Source organism: Solanum pennellii, chromosome 2 (assembly GCF_001406875.1).
Source record: "Solanum pennellii chromosome 2, SPENNV200".
NCBI lineage: Eukaryota > Viridiplantae > Streptophyta > Magnoliopsida > Solanales > Solanaceae > Solanum > Solanum pennellii.
The window spans coordinates 40147329-40174688 of record NC_028638.1 but is presented as its reverse complement, the minus strand read 5'-3'; the positions used below and the strand labels follow the sequence as shown (position 1 = coordinate 40174688).

The 27360-nt window shown below is 29.6% G+C and overlaps 1 pseudogene; it reads left to right on the top strand.

The window, feature by feature from the left end:
* The first annotated feature begins 1514 nt into the window (after positions 1–1514).
* Positions 1515–26977, top strand: LOC107010013 (annotated as a pseudogene).
* The last annotated feature ends 383 nt before the right edge of the window (positions 26978–27360 follow it).

Here is a 27360-nt window from a genome sequence, read left to right as displayed (position 1 = left end):
TTTTTGTACTGAAAAAGTTCAATGGCTATTGCCCAAAAAGGCATTAGCTTTGATATCAGTGTTGTTTGATCTCTTGTCTTATTTCCTAAAAGGCATTAGCTTTGATATCGTTATTATGTGATCTTTCGTTTTATTGCTTAAAAAGGCATTAGCTTTGATATCATTTTTATTTGATCTTTCGTTTTATTGTTAGTCCATTCCATCAAAGATTTATTAAGGTTATGTTTTGGTCATTCTGCTTGTTTTTCTGGCTATGCGGTGCTTATTTGAGCCTTAATTAGAAGCAACTAACAGCTATTAAAGGGTTTCTAAGTTATTTTTCAACTAGAGATTTTCATTTTTTGCTACATTTTGAAAATAGGTATTGAAACACCTGGTATTAGTTGTTTTGTTTATGTGCTAGGATTTGGTATCTACTGCTTTAAGTTTTTCTAATTTTATTTTTCGAGTTAGAATTTGTATTTCTTATTAGATGTGATAATTATGTGTTAATGAGAGGATGACAAGCCTGTGCAAGTCGGACCTTATGGAAAATGAGTTATTAAAAAAATAATTATAATTTAATTTATATAATTGACTCAAATAGAATTTGTCATAGTTTTGTAATTTCGAGTTCATGACAACGGATTGATAGTGCTCTATCTTTCATAAATAAAATGAAGGAATAAAATTTTATTTCTAGCGTTTTCTCCTATTTTTTGTGTGATGATCTAAACAATTTATAGTTATCCCTGATTTTCTGTATATTTTGTTAGGAAATTCTTCTATCATAAATTCAAAGCAAGAATTTCACTATGTAACTAATATGGTTATGTATAATAAGTTTTTTTATAAAACAATTAATTTGCGCAATTTTGGGCCTGTAAACTAATTCATTAAATTCCGTATCATTTTTCCAAAACATTTTACTTGTCTATCGACATGTGAGAGAGGAGATGAGTAACGTGTGAAGTGAATATTACCAACCTATATCATCTATCTCGCCTCATCTAAATATTATAAAAATATCATTAATAATACTTTAAAAAATTCTCATAGACAAAGTGAATACTGATTAAATCAGAAATCTCAATTTTAAACTTATGCAATCTCCAAGTACACGATCTCATAGCCAAGTCTGAAGTATAGCTTGAATCACTACAAAAAATACAACATTAAAAGCTAAATTTTGATTTTTCTTTATGTGTGTTAGGGTTTTTTGTTAACTGTTTTATAATTTTCTAAATTAATCTATCAATTATATAGTAATACATATATTATTAGCTACGTAATATTGAGTTGCTATTTTTGATGGACAAATATACGGATGACTTTTCTAGGTTTTTGAGCCCCAATGTAATTTTGGGTTTACGGGTAAATTTACATGTGCGGTTTAGGTTTTAGGGATGAATTGATTGACATATTTGATCCTCTTCTTTAATTGTGATGTGAATTTCATAATTTCTTGGTCCCTTATTCAAAAAATAGATGTAATTATGAATGTGTATGGCAATTTTATGGAGTTTTAGGCGTCCATGGCAAAAATAGATTCTCCACAGCCTCAAGCCGTGAAAGAGAGACCAGAAAAACCTAGTTATGCATCTATTCCTAATCCATCAACTTGCATTCAAAAATCTGATGGAAAACTTCCAATAAAATTAAAACCTGTGACATATGTTCATGGCGAACCAACAGTGAGTTTAAGCTTTTCGGATTTGGAATTGTATATCCAAAAAGAGAACTTGCAATATACTTTTGTTCCTAAGTTCTCTTATGGGAGACCTGATATGATTGATCTCAGAAAGGTTTTTACACGACACTTCGAAATCAAATAAGATTGCAATTTGGGACTACTGGACCATCGTCATGTTTTGGTGAGATTATCGAACAGGGAAAACTTTGTGGAGGTGTATTCTAGGGTAGTATCATTCATCACATTAACAGAAAAAGGTGTGAGTAATCAATAACAATGTCGAACTCAACATTGGACACCATGGTTTAATCCAAAAGAGGAGACACCAATTGCTTTGCTCGTCAAGCCCTGATTTCACTAGCATCAGCCGCTGGTACACCCCTACAAGTTGATAAGGCAACAACTAGTAAGTCAAGTCCTAGTGCAGCTACGGTAAAGGTGGAGGTCAATCTATTTTCATCTCTTCCGGGTAGAGAATCATACTCCTTCATCTAGTAGGAGTAAGTAAATCCCTCAACACTCAAATTTGTGCCTACAAGTAAGACAAATGCATCTATGGCAGTCTTAGATACTTTATCTAATTTGAGTGCTACAAAAGTAATCTTAGATAATAAGTATTTCCTTCCTAACTTGGGCTGTGACATAACTGATGGGAATGATGAAGATGATATGTTGGGATGGTAAGGTGAGTGGGGAATTTGTTCCAAGGCACTTACCGTGCGACTGGCAAAGCAAAATCATATGACAGTGACAACAACTTTATCAAGATCCTACAAATCCAACAAGAAGTGATGAACTATAAATCATTCTTTGAAAAGTTTGAAAAAGAAGATAAGAAGAAAATACTTTAGATATACTTCTAACGGGCAAACAACTTTTTTTAGTTCATACATATATCAACTGAAGTTTGAGTTGGATAACTCATCTTTATTCCTAGATTTTATATTCTTGCATTACTTAAGCATCCTCATTTGTAATATCATCATAGTGAGAATTATAAACTTGGTGATGATCATAGAATATCTAGTTTTCTCTAGTTCTTATTTTCTCCATGCTTGTTAATTAGTACAGACTTGTTATCTCATTAGCAATAGTAAGGTAAGGCCTAGACCCACTTGCTTGGACTTATCCCTATTGATATATTTTTATTTTCAATAAAAGGCCGCTAGACGCTCTCACTAGTGGTAAATTTAGTTTAACAAAAAAAAGGCAATTTTAAAATGCAAACCCAAAAATCCCGTAATGAATCACTTTCTGATAATTTTGTATTTTGAGTATCCTAAATTTGTTTATGATGAAACTTGCCTTTAATGTCAAGAGGTATTTAAAAACAGAATAATTCATATTCAGGGTCAAAGCAAAATTGATTATCCAAATCGATAATTTGGTTATTGGGTCAATGGCTCAGGTTAATGGGTTAACAGTTCAAGTTTTAGTCTACTATAAACTTCTTATGGGCTTATCGATTCGTGTCTCGGTTTGATCATATTTCTTATTGGGTGCCTAATAACCCGATACAAAATTCAATTAATTGCATTTATATCACTTAAGGTCTTAGGCACTCTTAGCCTTTAGGGTTCACACTTCAGACTTCAAACTCTTTATAGTGACTTCATAGTTGATAATCATCATATTCCATATAAAGTTTTTTACGTAATATTGTATTTAAACTAATAACACAATATAATACAACAGGCTACAACCATTCAAACAGTGTGTTACTGTTGGTTGACCACCATTAGTTTGAGGGGATGCTAATCACCAGCAATTACAATCTCTACCTACCATAATTCTCTTAATAAACTGAAAATATGGTACAGTGCTACACGAAATCAGATATGAGAAAGAAATCACCAAAAATGTGGCATGGTGCTATAAAAATCGATTATGAGCGAGTATCACCAGAAAGATACGTAGTTACCCAACTTTTGCTTATATAATTGTTGGATAGACGTCTAACATCTCGTAACTAGAATTAACTAAGAATAAGTTAAGAAGCCAAAAATAAGTATTTTTGAAAATAAGTAAGGAAATCTGGAAAATTTTTAGCAATTTTTGGTCATTTTCAAACGGCCATAACTTCCATCTCAAAAGAAGTTTGGCTGAGTTCTTTATATGGTTGGGAATACCTTGAGAAGATATTTCCAATGCTGCCGAGTTTGCACAACTCCGGTGTCGTATGAGGGAGAAATGTCTTTCAGAAGTTGGATTATTGGACTAAGGAAAGTCCAATCAAAATTTTAGTAAAGGCAAAGTTGTCTTTTCACCCTAGTATTTCCTATTTTTCTTAAGGTTATATTAGGGGTGAAAACAAGTCCCAAATAAGTTTTTCAATATTTAAGAACGCTTGGGGTTTGGGAGAAAATGAGAAAAGAATATGAAGACCAAGAATCGTCCATGAACGCTAAGATCATTGCGTGGATTTCGTCGGGGGTGATCTCTATCAAGGTATGTGAGATCATTCGGTGTTGGTTCCTTTCACCCACCCTACAACTTGATTCAATTCAACAATTTAGAGTTATTTTTAAAAAAAATCTTGAAGTTCTTGATGAAAAGTTGTGAAGTTCTTGTTGATTGAATTGTGGAATCTCTAGTAGTTTTGATTCATGTTTCTGTACTGTTTTCGGGTCTAAACTATTGGGTAATGAGTTAATTAGGGATCCTAAGTGTTTGGGGGGGTTTTATGGGATTTTGGGAGGTTTACATATGAAAAATGAAGAATAAAACTCGAAGGTCTTGTCAGACACCCCTTGGGGCGCCGCGCCTGCCAGAGCACCTAAAGGAAGGCTCTGTCTGACAAGCCCTAGCGCCCCCGACCAGGGTCTGTCCAATAGGCCCTGGCTCTCCACACCTCTCAGAGCGCCAATAACCCCTGGAGACCCCGTTCTTTCCCTATCTTTTCATAATAGTTCCTAAGTGATGTACCCTTCATTCCTAGTTGATTTCAACACTCTAGATTACATATAAACATCATGAAATAATCCATAAATATGAGATCATGATCCTTGAATCCATAATCCAAATTCAAGGGAAGTTAGAACCAAAGTCAAGAAAGTAAGAAGTTAAGTCTAAAGTTATAAAGTGAGTAAGAGTAAAATTTTCAAAGTTCTTAGATTCTTACTTAAAAGTTTTTAATTTGTTTTAAGGCTCAAGTTCGAGTAATGAAAAGAGTAAAGGTTGAGTTCATTTCTCAAAAATGTATAAAAAGGTATAAGGGAACTAAGTATTCCCTAAGAGTTAAATTTTCAAGTTAAGTAAGAGCAAGATTTGAGGTCATTCCTCTAAAGTTATAAAGGGGACTAAGTATTCCCTAAAGGCTGATAAATGTTTTTACATTTAAGTTAAAAGGAAACTAAGAAGTTTCAAAAGAGTTTTAAACTAAAGAGGGGAACATTGTTTTCAAAAGGAGCTCTTTAAGCTAAAGGGTTCAGTAAATTATCTCAACCAAAAGGAAGGAAGTTTTATTAAAACTATGAGCTAAATTACATTTTCGGAGTAGTATTGAGCACTGATGTGGGAATGAGAGTTCAGATAAATCAACTCCCCATGTAAACCATGTAGCATCATGGGTATTAACGTGTCATACTTTTTAGATGATCACTTAAGGTTAGCTAGTGGATCCACTAGGTAGAGGATGTTTTATGCAACGACAAAGTATGGAACAGTTCTGGCAGTGTGGGCAAGACGTTGTATCACCACTTAGGCTCATAGTGGTGGTTGTCGGTTAGAGAAATTCCCGCCGAAACTATATTACTTTCATATATAAGTAAAGCTGAGTTTGTTATCGTTATATCTTTAATGAACTAAGAAATACACTATTTTATCAATTTTACATAAATATGCATTGCATATGTTGTTACTGCTTTATATTGAGTTGTTATCTTATTAGTTAAGTAGAGCCAAGGTAAATTCATGCTTACTCCATTTCAAACTTTATAGTTGTGTTTAGCACTCCAACCCGCATACTCGTACATTCAATGTACTAATGTCAGTTGACCTGCATTGTTTTATAATGTAGAAGCAGGTAATCAGGATCAGCATACAACGCTTCGTTGATCCAGATTGAGTTCCAGAGTTAGTGGTGAGTCTCTTTGCATTCCAGAGGACATCTTTTTCATTGCTTTACTAGTTTAGCTTTAGGATATTGTGAGATCGATCCCAACATCCCTCTTCAGTCAGTTTAGAGGCTTTGAAGACTGTGAGTAGTTCAGTTTGGAGTTATTTTACTTGCTAAGACTTAAGTGCCATTTTGGCCAGATTAATTTATGAAGTATTTGATTTTAAATATGTTTTATTCTTGTTTAAGTTGAATTTAGATTTCCACTGAGTTAAGTAAGTCAGGCCGAGGGTTCGCTTGCGGGCCAGAAATGGTCTTCGAGTGTCTGCCACATCCAGAGTGTAGGCTCCAGGCATGACAAGACGGGCGACAATGTATGAGTAATAGTCACCCATTTACAACGGAAGCTCTTTGATTCTTTAGAAAGATTGAAGAGGCTATGATATCATATGAACAAGAGAAAAACCTTGAGTAATGGAACGTAAAAATTGGAGCTGAAGGGTTAAAATGGAACAAAGTTGAGTTGGAATGTCAAAATAATATTTAATGACAAGTTTAAGGGTCTGCATATATGTTTGGCCATTTTTATTCCTTTAGAATGAAGAATATTATCTCCTTAGAAGATTACAAGAAAACTATGTATGTCAAATTATTTAACATGGTAAATACAATTAAAGAAAATAATATACAAATATAATGTGTAATTAACTATATATGGTAGGTAGAGATTCTAATCGATGGTAGCTAATAATATATATAAAGAGAGAGAGGAATACACTTAGATTCAATGTAATTAGAATAAATTACACCTAATTTTGAATCATGTATATATGAGATACATGTAATTAGACGCGGCAAATACATGTATCGAGAGACCAAAAGTAGACACAATTATAATTTCAAAAACTCATGAAAAAGACATTTATTAAGCTCTATACAAATTAAATTTACAGTATTACCCCTATTAAATTCAGTAATATTCAAAGGAGAAATTATAAAATAATATAACATTTAATCAATTTGACCAATAAAACAAAGTAAAAAAATACATTTAACTTTTTACTCTTTTTAAAATGGTAAAAATAATGATTAAAGAATGAATTTATAACTGACATGTGTCACTCACTATTAGGCAGTTACCTCTTGGGATCAATTTCCATGGTCCTTCTTAAATCACGTGGTCATATTATTCCAAAAACAACCATGTATCACTTTTCAGCAGCTATTTTGTCATTTAATAAATCAATGGAAATGAAATACCGCTTCACGCTTTATGTACCTTCCAACCCATAAATCTTCTCCTTTATAAGCTCCCAAATGGCCTATTATTTTCTCCACCCTGAAGATTTTATGGACTTTTTCTTTTCCCATTTTATAATTTTTTTAGTTCAAAATGCAATAGCTTTTACAGTTTTTTAGATTTTTCTAACATGGAGAAAGCTAAAGAAAATATAGGTGTTTTACTCGAAAAAATAAAATATAAAGAAAAATGACTAAGTTTTCGACAAAATCGATTAAACTTATGATTTAAGAGAAATCGAATTTTCAAAAGAAACAGAGTCACCACTTAATTTTTAGTAAAGATAAAGAAAAAACTCTGTGTTTTTCAAAAAGATTTAAACAGATAAAATAAATTTGAAAAATAGGTTCGAAGTTCAATGTAAGGTGTTAAGCCGTCGGAATGTCCGCTTATCTGCGGTTGACCGGCGATTTGAGTAAAATGACTTTTCAAATAACTTTCAAAATTTTAATTAAGTAAAGAAAAATTTATTTTTTTATTGTTATTTACTTATTATTATTATTATTATTATTATTATTATTATTATTATTATTATTATTATTATCATCTTAACTGAAAAAGATCTAAGGGGATTTTTCTAAAGGGAAATAACTTAAGTGTTGATAAAGACCAATATCAATAAAAGCTAAGCAATTTTCTATAAAATAAATATTCATATTTTTTGAATATAAAGAGAAATGACTATCTTGGGAATTTAATTAAATTAAACCATAGGACAAATAAAGTAAGTCAAAACAATACAATATAAGTAAAAAGGAAGAGAGTATCAAATTTGGGCCAAAATTCCAAATCTTCATAACGTGTCCCGAGTCTCAAAATGACCCATAATGGACCTTGTCCATTTTTACACCTGCTGGACCTGCTGCAACTTTCCTTGGGCTTTGGCCTATTTTCGTGTCCAAAAATCAGCGTATACACTGATCATATACAGCCGTATATGAGCTGTATTTTAGTTGTTTTCCCTGTATGTTGGATTGTATACTCAATGTATACATCCTAATTCAGCTCTTCAAGCACCTGTATTAATTTTTGGACCTGTATTCTAGCTTCCATTTTGCTATTTCAGCTTTCGAAACTCGAATAGTGATGAAGGCCAACTCGATAAAGAAGTTTTGGATTTCCACCAACCTGAAGAGCAAAGGAAATGCAAACATATGGAAAAAAATAAAAGAATTAGAATAGGAACACAAATGCTAACAAACATACTGTAAAGTAATTAATTCATAATGAAGATAAACACATAGTTCACTTGAGAAACTAAGAGTATGGTCATAAACTAAGACAAGATAAAGAGAAGGGAGCTTTCTTAATTTTGAAAACTCACCACAGCTAAGTGAGAGGAGTAAGGCAAGGCATTAGCAAAAACAGCTCACGTTATGAACAAATAATTAACAGATAACAAGATCCCAAATATAAATAACGAAAAAAGGCCTAAAATACCCTCAAAATATTGGATATGGTAATAAATATCCTCTATCCACCCATTGGCTCTAAAATGCCCTTTTCACCTGGCTCCAAATACCATTGTCATTCACCTTTGTGTTCAAATTAACCACTAATTTAACGGTTTTAAATTTAAACTATTTGAATATTTTTGAAAATAATTGGCGCTCAATTATTGGATATAATTTAATATTAATATCATTTATAAATCTACCCCCACCCACCCATTACTAATTAAGCCCCACCCAATTAATAAATTATTTCTAATATCAAAATCTCCCTAAACACTACTAAAGGACGACGAAATTACCGAATCCTGAAAAATGACATTTAAAATTATTTGAGTCCAAATTGGAGCCCAAATTAAATTTAGGTTGAGCCGCTTATTTAGGAAAACACTTTCAATAGGATTTTGTTTCAAGCTTGAATTCGAAATTTATGATTAAAGGTAAAGAAGAAGTACCTCTCGAATTAATTCATGCACTATTTTTAATATAAATTTATTAATATTTATTATTTGTTTTAAATATTAAAACCTTAATATATTCTTAAAAAAAAAGATTATCGATTAAGTAACATCACATAATTGAGGCGAATGAATAAATAATATTAACATAGTCAGACTTTTAAGTTTATCAGTAATTTTTAGTTAGACACTTGAATTATAATATGTTTTGATTGAGGACTTTTATGTTGATGATGTACTTCTGTAGACATTTTCACCTCAAATTTTTAGAAACACTCATATGTAGTAGCTTTTCTGTGGTGCATTAGTAATGGGGCGGGTTTATTAATTAGGCATGGTTTAATTAGTAATGGATGGGTAGAAGATTTTCTTATAAATCATATTAATAAGTTAATTATAATAAATAGTTGAGCGCTCGTGTATTAAAAAATATTTAAATAGTTTAAATTTAAAATCATTATATAAATGGTTAATTTTGGACCCAAAGATGGATGAGAAGGGTATTTTGGAGTCAATAGGTGGATGAGAAAGATATTTTGTAGCTAATGGGTGGATGGAGGGTAATTTTGTACCATTTCTGATACTTCAAGAATATTTTAGGCTCTTTTCCGTATAAACAAAATAGAGATATCATAATGCACACTAGACAAACATCGCACTTTATGCAATAAACGATACCCGCTCATACATGGAGACCTGAAGCTGCCAGCTTATCATACTAAAGGGGCAAGCTAGCTTACTTGAATCATAAAGAAGAAAATAGCTTCAATCAAAGAACTAACAAAATGACATCATTATTCAAATCAAACATGTTAAATGATGACATAAACTACATAAATAATGTCCATTGAAAATAGCATGGTGGGGTAGCAATACCAAAACACATGATTAAACCGAAGAAAAGACCATACTTGAGACACTTTCAGATACATATGTATATGCAACAATAAAATTTAGGCCTAGTCCATTAGTGGCCTCCTAAACTTGGCAGAAACTTTCAGTTAGACACTTTAATTAAGCTTTGTTCAATTTAGACACCACATGTCGCGTTTCATTGTGTCTTTAAACACTTTTCGCTAACTAAGCATGGTATGTGTGCTACACGAATTTAAAGCGGATCAAAGACGTTTATTGTAAATATTTTGACTTTTTTATAAATATTTTGTTCTCCTTTTTCTTCCTTACTTTCTCCCTTCCATCTTCTTCACCTTTTACCATCCTCATCACCACACAACTTTTTAAAGAAATATACAATACTTTACTAGGTTATACTCTTTGATTCTTCCATCTTGTTTGAAAATTGAATTTGCATCTTGATTTATATTTAAAAACAAAACAGATTTCAAAGAAACAAAAAATCAAATCAACTTCTTTCAAATGGACAAACTGATTTACATTCGTACCTTCTCCATTGAAATTACGAAATTAAATTGATTTCAAGAGATAAACAAAATAAAGAACAACCTCCACTGAAAAAAAAGAAATTTATTTTATAAATCCGTCATTGTAAATCTCAATCATAGTAGCACAAGAAATCATTTTCTTTTAAACGTCATACAAAACCTTTTTGATTTGATATGATTTTTCATATTCTCCAACGTATTTTACTTTGTGAACTAATCTATGCTATTTGTCTTTTTGAAGGAGAAGAACAAATCAAAAGGGAAAGGAAAGACAATAAGAAAGAAGAGAAGAGGTGGGGCATGAGGTTTGGGATCTGGAAGAAATAAAAAAGAAAGTAAAACTAATTTATTAAATAATAAAATAAAATTTCTACGTGTCAGATTTGTTTATTTTTCTTATAAGAGGCGTCTGGATGTACACACTTAAAATGTGGTTTTGAAAACATAAAGAGTGTCAAAATGATACTATGAGGTTTGACATGAGGTGCTAAAAATGAACAAATCTTACTTAGAGTGTCCATGTGAAAGTTGATGCCAACTTTAAGGGGACACCGATAAGTTATCCATAAAATTTATAAGGGCCGCCCACATTATGGTAAACAAATGATTAGTGGTTAACATAACTTTATATAAAGAGAAAAGGCATGCTAGTACAAGAAAAATGAAATAAAATTATTATATACATGGAACAAGCTAATTTTATTTACATGAAAACAGAAACAACCTAACGACACACAGCTGGACCAAATACACTTTAAACGATTTCTAACAAAGCAAAACGGAGACATACTTAGCTTCCAAGAAACAAAATTGAGCCAAAGGATCTAGCAACGAACAAATGACATCAAAGGAGCTAATGCTTAAGAATACGTTAGGCATAAGAATCAAAGCAAGACGAACATGTGATTCGAAACAACACAAAAAATAAACTTAAACAATTACAAATTGATTCGAACATCTAATCAAGGAATAACACAATGATCAGCCAATAATTCCACCAATAAAGATAGTAAACCATGGCCATTCACATTCGAACCGAGTGAGAATGAAGCCAAAGAAAACCTAACAGAGACAAACTCATCACATAATAAAAAATAAACAAAGGAGTAGATATTACCTTTTCCCGGGCAGCAAACGAAACTGGACGAAGAAACCTCCAGAAAAAGAATTGTTGTTGCTCTATCATTTGGGAATTTCTTTTGGGGATAAGGAAATGGGCCGGGAATTGAGAAAAAAAGAGTGGGCTGCTGAAAAAAATGCTTTTATAAAGGCCCATAATTGGTCCTTTAATATGGGTTAGCTAAATGAATTATTAATTTAGCCAAATTAAATTTAATTTGCAAATTCAGTTGAAGTCTAAATAAGATGAATTGATATAATTAATTTAGGAGCTTCTCAATCTTAACAAAATAAAATAATTATTTCAACCATAAACTAGTTGATTTTTAAAATTAACCATAACCTAAACTAAACTAATTTTATAAAATACTTACCAAAATTAAAATCTTTTCAGGATTATTTTTAAATATTTATAAAATAAACTAATTACATAAAAACATATTTACTATTTAAAAATTATAAATATACTAAAACTACTATAAAATAACTTGAAAAACATTTAAATTTTATAAAGCTAATTATTTTAAATCAATCAAAATTAATTAAGCTCAAAAATTAAATTATGTGCGGAGGTCCAAAATTGGGTATCAACAATGGGAACTTCAAGGAATGTAGCGAATGAAAATTTAGGGCTTTCATTGAATGGTAATTTTGATGTTCACTCGAAAAAATGAATCATTTTTTGTGAATAATTAATAAAATATTCATTGAAGTTTCCAGGTGGTGGATCGCAAGGATGTGTTGTTTCAAGTGTAGTTGAGGTTGAAATCCAACAACGTCCTACTCAAGGTATCAAGAATTTACGAATTGATTTATATATATTTATTCAATTTTAATTTGTACCAAAATTGAAGTTGGAAATAATTTATATTTTTACCTTTAGTTCTCAAAGTGAAATCATCTTCAATTGAATAGAAATCACTGTCTACACAAAAGGTGAAGGACCAAAAAGAAAGAAAGAAGATTGAACGACTTTTATACTCGTGTAAAAAGATAAACAAAGTGAAGATAGTTTTTCTTTGTCATGGTAATTTTCTGACCCCAGCCGAATTTGTCAAACATGTTGGTGGAGTTGATAGAAAACCCTTTATTATCTTAACAAAGGAATAGCTTTTATGTCGTTGTTGTTATTTCATCTTTCCTTGTTGTTGTACAGGAAGGACTAAGTTCCTCCTATCTAAGATAATAAAGTTTTTTTTTTGGCATCCCGCTTGTTTTGTTATGCTATGCATCACCATTTTCAACATCATCTCCACCAGCATGTTTGACAGATTCAGTGGGGTCAAAAAATTGCCATAGCAAAGACAAACTATCTTCACTTCTCCTCCATTGCTCATTAGTAGCTTCGATAATTGCTACGATCAGATGCTGGATTTGCTTCAATGTGCCATTGGCTGGAGGTATCGCATTAGAACTACAATCCTTTTTCTTTTGTCTTGATAATTAGCTCTCTCCATGTTAACAAACACTAAAAAAAAATAAGAAAGCTATTGAATTACAAACTAAATAAACTCAATAGGAAAAAAACTATGTAAGTATGAAATTCACTTTTATTGATGAATGCTTGGAGAAACCTTCAGCCAATTGAGAGATTATATAGGGAAAAAATTGAGGTGTGAAAGTGGGAAAAACGTGAAGCAGTATTTTATTTCCGTGGGTGTAAGTGAAAATGATGAGATAGCTCCTTGTCACGTGGTTTAAGAAGGGACTTGGGAAATTGATCCAAAAAAATAATTTAGCTAGAGTCTAAATAAGAAGTAATCGACTGAAAATGACATTTGTCTGTTGTAATTATCTACTGAGAAACAGAATGGAACTTGACATGTGTCAGGAAAATTACTAGATGAAAATTTGCACAAAGTTTTCAGTTTCACACTATGGATGTGAAAATATTATTTATGCATTTCATCGGTGAAATCAAAGTATTTTGGGCAAGTTTTATTAAATATTGTACCATCTAATTAATTTTTGGGCAAATTTTATTAAATGTTATATCATCTAATTATTTTTTGGGCAAATTTTATTAAATATCATATTATTTTAACTCCCTATATTAATGAATTTTAACTTTTTATAGCTTAAAATAAATGAATTGTTTAAAATTTAAGATAATTGTTGATTTTTTTCTTCATATATTCTCCAGAAGTAATGGCAGAGCTAGAATTTTAATAAGGGGGTTCAAAATCTTACAAATTATACACACAAAGTAGCGAAGGGGGGTTCAACATCTACTATATTTATCTAAAAAATATTTTAATCATATATAAATCACACTGGTAAAGGTAATAAATATATCTATTAAGCACAGTGGTTTGGAGTTAACAAGTATACGGTTATTTGAGTTATATCTTTAGTTTAAAAAAATATCAGTGTTTTAATTGATTCTTGATTATAAAATTAATGATTTTATTCATACGAGTTTCTGTCATATTTAATTTATTGTTCTTCTTTTTGAAAATTACTAACTGTATTAGGCTTAATTAAAGCTTCTTTTCTTATTTGTTTGTTATCAACATTTTTTAAGTTATTCGTTCTTCTGTTTTGGAGATCACTAATGTTGTGATATTGTATCAACGTGCATAAAAATATTATCAATGTGTATAGTAATAACTTAAAATATAGGGATAATGCCCAAGTACCCCCTCAACCTATGCCCGAAATTTCAGAGACACACTTATACTATACTAAGGTCCTATTACCCCCCTGAACTTATTTTATTAATAATTTTTTACCCCTTTTTAGCCTACGTGGCACTATCTTGTAGGCCCAACGATGGTTGACTTTTTTTTTTCAAACTAGTGTCACGTAGGCTTAAAAGGCGTAGAAAATTAATTATAAAATAAGTTCAGGGGGTAATAGGACCTTAGTATAGTATACGTTTGTCTCTGGGATTTCGGGCATAGGTTGAGGGGGTACTTGTGCATTTTTCCAAAATATACATATAGATAGATATTGAACAATTGACCATTGTGCTTATTTCTTTTGAAAAATATTATAAAATAGAAAACGATGAAATAAGGTCATTATATACTTTGCTACCGATCAGTTCAATGTTATAAACCTATTAAGGATATTAAGTAAGTGTTCATGTTCATAATATAATTCAGGTGTGAAAGTGGGAAAAACTTTAAGAGGTTTTTTATTTTCGTGGGTGTAAGTTTTAATGACGAAATAAATGAATTGTTTAAAATTTAAGATAATTGTTGATTTTTTTTTCTTCATATAGACTTCAGGAAGTAGTGGAAGAGCTACAATTTTTAATAAGGAAATTCAAAATCTGAAAAAATATACGTACGAAGTAGCAAAAGAGGGTTCAATATCTACTATATATATGTACCTAAAAAATTATTTTAGTCATATATTAATCATAATGCATGGAGTAATAAATGTATCAATTAACCATGGTTTGGAGTTAATAAGTATACGGTTGTCTGAGTTATATCTTTTAAGTTCTAAAACAGTATCAGTGTTTTGATTGATTCTTGAATATCAAAATAATGATTTTATTCCTATGAGTTTCTGTCACTTTTTATTTTTCGTTCTTCTTTTCTGAAAATTACTAATTGTATTATGCTTAATTAAAGCTTCTTTTCTGATTTGTTTGTTATCTACATTTTTTAAGTTATTCTTTCTTTTATTTTGGAGATCACTAATCTTATGACATTGTATCAACGCGTTTAATAATATTATCACCATGTATAATAATAACTTAAAATATATGTATAGGTAGATATTGAACAATTGATCATTGTACTTATTTCTTTTGAAAAATATTATGAAATAGAAGACAATGGAATACGGTTATTATAAACTTTGCTAATGATCAGTTCAATGTTATAAACCTATTGAGAATATTAAGTGTTAGGTGTTCATGATATAATCCAGGTGTGAAAGTGGAGAAAACGTGCAGACGTTTTGATTTTGGGTGTAAGTTTTAATGACGAAATAGCTTCTTGTCACGTGATTTAAGAACGAGCTTGGGAAATGATCCAAAAATATAATTCAGCTAGAGTCTAAATAAGAAGTAACCGGTTGAAAATGACACATGTCCGTTGTGATTATCTACAGAAAAATAGAATGGAACTTGACACGTGCTTGAAAAATTAATACATGAAAATTTGCGAAAAATTTTCACTTTCACACTACGGATGTGAAAATATTATTTATGCATTTTGATTTTGATTTCAAAGTTTTTTTGGGCAAATTTTATTAAATGCTGTATCATCTAATTGTTTTATGGGCAAAATTTATTAAATGTCATATTATCATATTATTTCAACTCCTTATATTAATGAATTTTTGAATTTTTCCATAGTTTATAATAAATGAATTGTTAAAATTTAAGATAATTGTTGATTTTTTTTCTTCAAATAGACTCCAACAAGTAGTGGCTGACCCAGAATTTTAATAAAGAGGTTCAAAATCTGAAGAAAAAAAAATACACATGAACTAGCGAAAAGGGGTTCAACATCTAATATATGTACCTAATAATTTATTTCATATATAAATCATATTGCTGGGAGTAATAAATATATATATTGACCACAGTGGTTTGGAGTTAACAAGTATACGATTATCTTAGTCATTTTTTAGTTTTTAAGAAAAATATCAGTGTTTTGATTGATTCTTAAAAATTTCAAATTAATGATTTTATTCCTGCATGTTTCTGTCATTTTTAATTTTTCGTTCTTCTTTTATGAAAATTACTAATTGTATTATGCTTAATTAAAGCTTCTTTTCTGATTTATTTGTTATCTATATTTTTTAAGTTATTCTTTCTTCTGTTTTGGAGATCACTAATATTATGATAAATATATATATTAACCAAAATGGTTTGGAGTTAACAAGTATACGATTATTTGAGTTATATTTTTTAGTTTAAAAAAGTATCACTGTTTTGATTGATTCTTGAATATAAAATTAATGATTTTATTCCTATGACTGTCTGTCCTTTTTTAATTTTTTTTTCTTATCTTAAAATTACAAATTGTATTAGGCCTAATTAAAGCTTATTTTCTGATTTGTTTTTTACCTACATTTTTTTAGTTATTTTTCTTTTATTTTGAAGATCACTGATGTTATGATATTGTACTGTACCCAACTTATTCTTTCTTACATGTCATAATTCTCAAACACATCCATTTTAATTCTTATATAATCAGTTGACTGAATTCTTGTAAAAAATTTGGCTAAACACTTTTTAGTTGCTACTTAAAAGTATTTTTTAAATTGATTGATCAAAAACGAATTGCTTCTCACATAAGATTTTTTATTTTAAAAAAAAAAAGTTACTGGAATTTTTTTAAAAAAAAATTAACTAATTTCAATAGTTTGATGAAACAAGTTTCAAGCTTCGGTCCTACTTTATCATATTAGTTGTATGTTAAGGTTTTCTTATACATTTACAGAAAAATATGTAAACAATAATCATAAGAGTTTAGAGGAATCTTATTATTCAATTCAGTTTGTTGGTTATTTAAAATTTTACATTATCAGTGAAGATTCGATTTTTTACCTTGCAATTTTCTTTTCTACACCGAATATAAATAAATGAAATTATACATGTCTAAATTATCCTTTTACCTTTTCAAAATACACAATTAATTAAAATTACTTCAGAACTAAAATAATCTTTATTTTATGAAATTATATTGAATATATTAATATTATTATTATGATAAAAATCTTGATGATTGATCATGGAAAAAATTAATAAAGTTTTTTATATTTTTAAATTTTAAAATAAGTTTAATTTGCTAAAGCTATTAGCCAAATAATATGATTAGGACTAAAGATATTGAAACTTAATTTTATAATAACATCGAGGTGTGCATCTTTTGTTCAGTAAAATGACATTGTTATTGCTTTTAAGGAAAAATACATAAATTTCCTCTTCTTTCAAAATATCAGCTACTTGTTTAAATTATTATAAAGATGTATTATATATTTATTATTTAAAAGTAAATTTATTACCATTTAAATGTATAATATCATTCTTATAATATGTGATATATTACACTAGGTGCTACTTCAATGCTATGTCAGCGCCACATCAGAAACTAATTCTTTTATATTCTTTTTCTTTTGTTTTCTTTATGATTAACATTTTTTTATTAATTTTATATTTTATACTAATTAATTCCTAATTAATTTTTAAAATTATTAGATAATTATACTTTTTGTCATCAATAAATTTCACTCACTTTAACTCTAATCTTGCCAAGAAAATTGTTCATTTCAACTCATACCACAATTTTCTTTGTCTTCTCCGCCACAGAACACCAACTCATCACCAACACAACCCTACCTCCACAACGGTGTTCCCTCTTCTTTTCTGACAAACTAGTAGCCACCAATCGAACACCCAAAAACAACCACCCAAAACTTCAAATCAATCATCATCAACAAACTCCGAATGAAACTCCTTTTCCTTATCCCTTTTTTATTTTATTTTTTGATTTATTTTGCAGGAGTTCTAGTGAGCTCAAAGCTTCTGTCACGATTCTGATAACGTTTCGATGAATTCCGCACTTTCATATCTGAACAACTAATAAACAATCACAACGATCAACACCGCTAGGTTGTGGAGGGTACGTAAGGAGGATTTTCGTTTTTTTACTGATTTTTAAATTTTAATTTTCCTAACTCGTGTGTTACTTTTTTTTGGTTATTTTGTCATTTCAATTTTAGGAGTGAATAAATTTACTTTTAAATAATTTAAAATGTATAATAGATCGACATGATAATTCAAGTGAATAATCAAATTTTTTAGATAAATTCAAAGAAAATTTATACCTTATCTCAATTCAATTAGGGAAAAAGGTTTGATATACCCCTCAACTTTGTCATTTGGAGCTGATATACCCCTTGTTATGAAAGTGACTTATATATACCCCTACTTATAAACAAATGACTTACATATACCCTTTTCCTGTAAGGGAAATGAAAAAAAAGATAATTTTAATCTAACTTTTTATTATTTTTTCTACAATATAAAATCTCATATGAGTAAATTAATCCTCGTCAAACATATTTTTTGACTTTTTTTTGTTTCAATGACTAATTTAGATTGATAATCAAATTTATTTATGTTTCACTAATATTCTTATAAAACTTATTGTAGATGACCAAATTTTTTTCTTCGAATACAAAAATCAAATTACAATATAGACAAAAACATAGTTTAAATTTTTTTTCTTTAAACAAAGAAATGAAAGAAAAAAACAAAATAAGCATAAGAAACTCAAATAATTATAATAAAGAAGTCAAAAAATAATTTATGTATTAAAAAAATTAAAATATACCTTGAACTTTGATACAAGAATCATACATACCCTTAAATAATTTTTAAAAAAAATTAAAAGTGATAAATATAAATTTAAAACTAATTTTTTTAACTTCCATTAAATGAAGGGTATATGTGAGCCATTTTGTAACGGCAGGGGTATATGTGAGCCGTTTGTATAACGGTAAGGGCATATATGAACCACTTTCATAACGAGGGGTATATCCGCTCCAAATGACAAAGTTGAAGGGTATATCAGTCCCTTTTCCCATTCAATTATAATAAAGGGTGAGGAGGAAAAACCTCCTGACTTGAGTTGTATGATTGCAAATTTGCATGTGTGATCTTAGGAGAGAGTGCTGGAGTATGAAGAATCCCATTAAGTACCCCTATTTAGAAATCAAGCTAGGTTTAGATAAAACAAAAGTGAAAACTTTGTAAGTTAAATAAAATATTCACTTGAAAAACTTATTAAAAATGCTCTTTTAATTTGAACTTGAAACTTATTTTGTGATTCTTTTTTTCTATAATATAATCAAACATTATTAGAAAACTTACAGAAATTTTATCAGTTAATTTGGAGTAAAATATTCAGATATATATTAGTTTGTAATAGTATAATTTTTTTATTAAATTTTGATGTGTCCAGATAATCCACATGCATATATCTCGTTATATAAGGATAGATACACTATTTGAAAACTTGGACATTTTTGCCCTTGAAATTCAGTTGTGGTTATTGAAACTGATATGTAGAGCTTAATTGCATGCTCTAGAGTCTTCTATTGTTTTCCCTCAACTTGAGAAGGATACTTTGGTTATGCCAGTAAAATGTTTACTAATTTTGTGGTGTTGATCGAAAGATAATTATTTTTAATATAAAAATTGTTGTAAAAAATAATTTTATATCTCAAAAGAAAATATTCATACTTATGTCTAGGTTCATTTAATTATACCTTTTGACAAAATTTAATATAATTAATTATTCTAACATATTTCTGATGATAGTTAAATTTCCTAAATAGTCTTGTTTGGCCTTTTTTTAACTCCTGGCTATTTATAACACATATATTAGTTATATGAGTCATTTCTTTGGCAGTAGATGATGGACATACTTCAACTTATGAAAATTTTCTTTAATATTCGTGATGAAGTATTTTATATAAGTTTTTCACGATTTTAAGAATATTTTATATACTTTATTTTCTTGCCAAAAATAGTACTAATCGATAAAATCGATAGGGTGGTAATCAATACTGGCAAAAGAACAAGTAATAGTCAAGAGACAGTGGGGAATTTGATTTGACGTGTACAATGCAGCCAAATGACAAGTTCAAGCATACTCCATGTAAATCTTTAACTGGGAGAATAATTAGACTTTTTGTGTCATGAAGAAGGTATGTGACAATACTATATATTTAAAGTTTTTAATTTATTTGTGTGTGGAAAATTGAGTCAATAGATCTCTCAACCTTGAAGAAGATTTAGAGAAATGATAATTCTAAGAAAACTTTACTAAGCAAATAATATATTTGTGTGGTCGTTGGTGAATCTTGTGGGCTTATGACTAATATGTAAAAGATTGACTGTTAGACTTGGATGGTACCAACAGTATTTGTGCATTCCACCCACGTTAAAGAACAAGAAAAATGATCTTTATATGTTAGGAAATACTAAAACTATTTAAATTCTTGGAATGGAAAAGTTTTTCTTATTAAACTCTCATATGAAAAATATTGATATTATCTGAGGTGATGTATATGATTTAATATCTGGATCAATTATTCTTATGAAATTATGATAAAGGTTGTAATCTTTTATTTGAGTTAGATAAGATTTAACAAAATGATGTGTTTATATTCATAGTTTTTTGTGCTTAATGTTTATCAAAGTTTGAAAATAGGTATACATAAATACCGAATGACTTAATATTGTCTACACTTGGATGCTGCTATTCTAGAATACTCAAAATAAATTGTTTAAAAGTTATTATTTTGAATTTTACTATTATCATGTGGTTCATGTGTAAATCTCCCACATACTTTCTCCGTCCGGTATTGTTTATCATGTTTGCTTTTCAAAAGTCAATTTGATTAATTTTCAAAGTTAAATTAGATCACATTAATTCGATATTTTAAACAAAAAAATTAGATAGTCTAAAACTATATGAAAAGTACTATAAATTGCAAAAAAAAATTTGCATATTATTATGATGAAAAAATACATCTTAAAATATTAGTCAAAGTTTTTATAGTTTGACTCTAAAAATAGAAACCATGACAAATAATACCGGACGGAGAAAGTAATATTGTAGTAGATTGATTAGTTGATTATCTTTCTATATTTGAATTGAAGTACTTTGTGTTTATATATAGACACAAGTTTATGCTTTGGAATGATTTAGTAATTTATTTTTATGAACTTATAACAATTTATTGAGTGTATATGTAAATACATAATCATATATGGATTTTTTATGCATAAATTTGTGTTGAATTGAATTGAACCACTAAGAGATTACTTGTTTATGTTTCTGAGCATTTAAATTTTAGATTTAATTCTTTCGAATTTCTTAAGACTTATATAAATAATGACTAGTTGTGAAAATTATTAAGATCACATTTGTGAATATTTTCTCTACATATACAAAAGGTTTTGTTGAAAATAAAGAGATGAAGTTTGACATTTTAATTTATAAATTTACATGTTACATCCAAAATTGAAAATTTTATGAAAAGGTTATACCTTGTTATGAAATATTGTTATGAAATATTTGAAAGTGTGGGGATATTTTATTAATTTAGATTGTGCTGTATATAATTTTAAGAAAGAAAAAAATAGCATCTGAGTTTTTTAATTGTATAGTAACAAATGTTACATATACATAATTTTAATTATATTTTGTTGATGAATATTTAATATTTAATTATTCTAACATATTTCTTATGACTATTAAATGTCCTAATAGTTTTGTTTGACCTTTTTTTCCTACTCCTTGCTATTCCAACATATATCAATTATGAGTCATTTCTTTCTTACAATTCTAAATTAAATTGTAAGAATCACTTTATGCAAATTAATTTTGTACATTGAAGGCAAATTTTTTATTCAATTTATACCCTATTTATGTTCTTTTGCTCGTACTGCCAAACACGCTTCAAATAATAAGAATTTTCTAAAATATTCATGATAAAGTATTTTTCTATAAAATATTCAACAATCCTAAAAATATTTCATATACTTTATTTTCTTACAAAAAAATACTACTAATTGATAAATTGATAGGATGGTGATCAACACTAGCAAATGAACGAAAAATAGTCAAGAGACAATAGGAATTTGGTTTGATGTGTACAAGGGAGCCTAATGATAAGTTCAAGCATATATACTCCATGTAAGTCTACAACTGGGAGAATAATTGGACTTTTTGTGTTCAAGAAGAAGGTATGTGACAATACTATATATATTTCAAACTTAAATTTATTTGTGTGTGGTAAATTGAGCTTATATATTCTTTAACGTAGAAGAAGATTTGGAGAAATGATAATTCCGCTAAGGAAAATTAAATTTGACTAAACAGATATATTTATGTGGTCATTCTCAAGTAAATCTTATGGCTAATATGTAAAAGATTGGGTGTTAGATTTGGATGGTACCAAGTATATTTGTGCTCTACACCCAAGTTGAAGAAGAAGAATGATTTTTATATATATTAGGAATTTTAGAACCAGTTACGTTCTTAGAATGGAAAGTTCTTCTTATTAAATTCACATATGGAAAATATTGATATTATCTAAGGTGGTATATATGATTTAATATTTGAGCTAATGATCCTTATGAAAATATGATTAAAAGTTGAAACCTTTTATTTGAGTTAGATAAAATTTAACCAAATGATTAAAATGATTTATCAACAAATGAAAATTTTAAGTCAAAAAATAACTTAGAAACCCTTTAAAAATCTAACCCCCATATTATAATCAACACATAAATATTGCAATCTTACGAGAAGAACAAAAATACACACAATCAAAGAGGGATAACATATATATTAACACAATTGTTAGATATAGCAGGAAATAAAAATTATAACTCGAAAAATAAACTTAGAAAACCTTAAAGCTAGCAGTTGATAGCAAATCTTAACATATAAAGAAAACAACTTATATTTAGCAAGAAATGAAACTTTAGTCGAGCAAAAACATAAAAATACTTTAAAAGGTTGAACCCCGAACCCTAATAAACGCATTAATATTTTAAAATCTTATAAGAGAGGAACAAAATTACAAATAATCGACTAGAGATAATTAAAAAGAAAATATATTTTACAATATTTAAAGTAACTGAGATAGATGATATTAGTCTGGTGACAAAATATTTTATTAAATGCTTATTGTTTGATAGAGTGCTTTAGAGACCATTAACTTGTAACAATTTTATTGAGTGGCTAAGCTATCATATATGGGTTGCTTTAGATGCATATATTTGTGTTGAAATTGAACATACTAAGAAATTACATGTTTGTGTTTTTTGAGCATCCAAATTTAGACTTAATTCTTTTTGAACTTCTTGAAATTTAATACTAGATGTGAAAATTATTATTGTGTCACATTTGTGAATATTCTTCTCTACATATATAAAAGGTTTTTGTTGAAAACAGAGATATGAATATTTTGACATTTTAATTTATAAATTTGTATTTACATATCAAATTGAAAATTTAATGAAAAAGTTATCTCTCTATTAAGAAATACTTGAAAGTGTAGATGTGTTTTGTTGAGGTTGTGTTACATATTCGTAAGAAAAGAAAAAAAAAATCTAAGTTTTTTTAATTATATGTTAATAAATGTTGCATATACATATTTGTGATAGTTGATCAATTGTGATATGATTGAATGTAATGTTAGAGTAGGAAAATATATTATTAATTTCTCATAATTTATTATATTTCTCATGTTCTTGTTGATATATTGCTTCTTGATGCATTATTTGGAAAGAAATAATTTGTGATACATGAGGTGCCACAAGTATAGTATCAAATAAATTAAATATTTTGTTGTACTATAACTCTAGAAGGGTACAATGATGCAATGTGAATCTCAAAATTCGATAGTAATGATGAGTTATTATTGATGACGGTGCCATAACATAAAAGGCAACTAATTAGAGTAGTTGTTGTACTGGAGTTGATTAGTGATCAGACTAAGTGGTTATGACAACTCTTGGTGTGTATTTTAAATGGAACAAAACTAATATTTTTTGTGCTAAAATTAGATACATGTGTTTATGACGTAATGTGATAAAAGAATTGCTGTGAAATTAATAATGACAAGCGCATGGGCTTTCAGCGCAAACCACAATAACGACAAAGATAAAAGGGGTATAATTGATAACATAAGACACTGATTTGCAAAAGAATTATTGGTTCATAAAAGTTGTAAACTTCACTAATTGTCCTTGTAAGTTTAATTTTGTTTACCCATCAAAATAAAAGAAGATAATACCAATTATGTTCCTATGGGCTATAGCGTCTGTAGGTAATAGATATACTTGTTGGTAACGGGCACTTAGTTGAGTGTTGTAGAGGAGTAGTTCTTACTAACACCAAAAAATACTTTCGATTTGAACTTGAAAGTGAGGTTGGAACAATTATCCATTGAGCTTGGGAGAAAAAAATAATAGATTTATCGATCATAAAAACACGTTTCGAAGTTTTGACTTCAATTCATGTTGTCCACTCTATAATATGATAGAATATGACCGAGAGGAACTGTTGTTATACCCGGAGTTAGAACTGTTTCACCTTATTTTAAATCTTGTTTAGAGATACCTTAATTGAAGAAGCATTAGCAAGAATTGCATAATAAGGTGATAAATTCAATTGAATACTATCTTGCAATACTGAAAAGGAAAATAACCCAAATACACACAAAGGCTTATTCAGGAGGGGGTCACCGGGTTCACGTGAACCCATGCTCTACTCCTGAAATCAAAAATAATAGTATTATATTTTTTTAAAAAAGTATTTAAATATATATATTTGTGAACCCACACATGAAGTATTGTATAATGTCGTGCGATGATGATTGGGTGCACCTCTCTAAGAGAAGTTAGAAATTCGAATCTTAGATTTACCTTTTCGTAATAGTGCACCCATCATCTCAAAATTTTGAATACACATCTTATTTTACCATAATCTCTAGAATTCTCTATCATTTAAAAATATTTCAAAAATCTCTTCTCGAATACGTTACACTCCTCTCGATGATACATTATATTCCCTCTCAAATACATAACTCCCCTGATACATCCTCACCTATGTATCCAGATGTCTGCTGATGTATCTGTAAGTCAAGTGATGTATCCGGATGTCATATCCCCTCTCTGATACATCCCTCCCCTTGCATATACATCCCTCACCTATGTATCCGAAAGTCGAGTCATGTATCAGGAAGTCTAGTAATGTATCCAAAATCCATAAATTTTAAGAGATTTTTGTAATTTAAAAAAAAAATAGGAAAATAATGTAATTAGCTCTTAACACTATGAGATTTAAGTAAATTATGCATATTTAAATCCTTATTGTTTTTCTTGATGTTTGAGTGGAATATCAATACTTTGATATTGTCCATTGGACTACAAGAACTATGAGGTCGTAATAATGACTGTAGATGCATAGGATTCCTTTAAGGATGAATTGATTGTTTTTTTGAAGGGAAGTTTATCAGGGAGAGATAAGTTAAAAAGGAAATTCGCCTTTGAAAATTTTCCTTGATCCACAAGACAATGGTTATTTTGTTTTGAATGGTGTTTTTAGGTACGTAGAAGAAAATGAGATTGATACTGTCTCACAAATGATTAATCCAATTGAGGATGTGTAGTTAGAGGTTCCGACCCCCCATCCAAGTTGGTTCTCTTTTCTAAATCAATAAGTGTAGTTGTTCTTCTTTTCTCTTAAAATCTTTTACTATCTTCATGTTGAATCCAAAACCTACTCATGTCGTTGATCCTCCAAATCTCAGCCAAGTTGGCTCACATGTGGAAGAAGTTCAACATGTTGAGGAAACAGCCAACGACTCTTTGAAAGATGGGAGACATTTTGGTGATGAAAGATAGATTGTTGTGGAAACTGAATCTCGTTTCAACGAGGATCAGAACCCAGCAAATACAGAATCCGCTAATTCTGTTGCCCAAGAGGATTCTCCAAAGAAGTCATTGCATCAATCGTCACTTCACAAAAAAGAAAGGGCCATCCAAATTTTAGGTACCCACAAAATACTTCCAGAATGTCTCCTCCGAAGGCTGTAAAACAGCCGGTTGCTGCAGTAGCACAAACTGTAGCTCTTGAAGCATCAAATGCTACTGCCCCCAGTGGTGTTAATGTACCTGAAACTAATGATACTGAACATTAATGTACAATTTCTTTGAAACTTGCCTGAAATATACTCATTACTTCCATCTTTTGATGGACACATCTATATGTGACCAAAAAATGGAATAGGCATGTTAGTATTTAGTTTTTGAGCAAATAAATAAGTAGATGTGGTTTGATCTAGATGTTGGGTTATTTGATCTACTAGCATTGTCATGCTTACTCTGATTTAGACTTACTCATTGTTTACCACCCAGTAAGAGTACATTGTCATCTGATTTACTTCGATTTTAATTCTTGGAGCTGAGTGATACTCCATTTATGTCTGCAATTTGCCTCTAGATGTTACTGTATCCTAACTCGAAGCTGAATTTAAGAGATATAGGCCTATTACGAAAGGAGGTGTACAAGTTAGAAGTAATAGGGTTGGTTCAGCATACATTATATTCATCTTGGTTCACTAACACCTACAGATTGTTATCATGTGTCCACTTATTCTCTTTGCTGCAGCAACAAGGATTCTGATTTGGCTTTGTTGAGTTTGAAGATGTGAGCTCCATTAACAGTGTCATACAGGTATGTGCTCCCTGAAATATCATTGCATCTTTTTTTCCAGACTTTAAAATGTGTTTACTTCCTAGACTTGTACGTACATGACATGTTGCATTATTAGTCCATACAAGAAGATGTATGATGAACCCTTGATCACCTTATAGAGTGAATGTACATGGTCAATGACATACCAGATTTGGGAAAATGACAACGCTCGAACATCTACTTTCTACCCTAATCGTCGACCTCCCTATCATCCTATTAAGGGTCGTGCCTTCGGTAATCTGCAGAGTGTCATTCCTGTCTAATTTTATGTCAACAGCAACTCTCATCCAAATTTTGGATTATTTTTATCCCAAGATAAATAATCCCACAAAAGTGACCAATAGGCTAGTACAAACAGCTAAACAGCTGTAGTTTGGACGGGCATCCAAATTGAGAAATAAAATTTAACATTCCATCAAACCATTTTTCCTGTACATAATTTGGAAATACCAACAATAAGCGTTGTGAGTTAGTAGAAAACACAGGTCACCCACACAAAAAATTGTGAGTGAAAAGTCCCCCAACACTTGGGTAAACTGGGGGGGACGAGAACACAAAGTAACGTCAATGTCAACTACCGTTCCGCTGCCAGTACACTGGCAAACAAATAAACTAGATCAAAATTTACCACCAAAAAATTTATCCA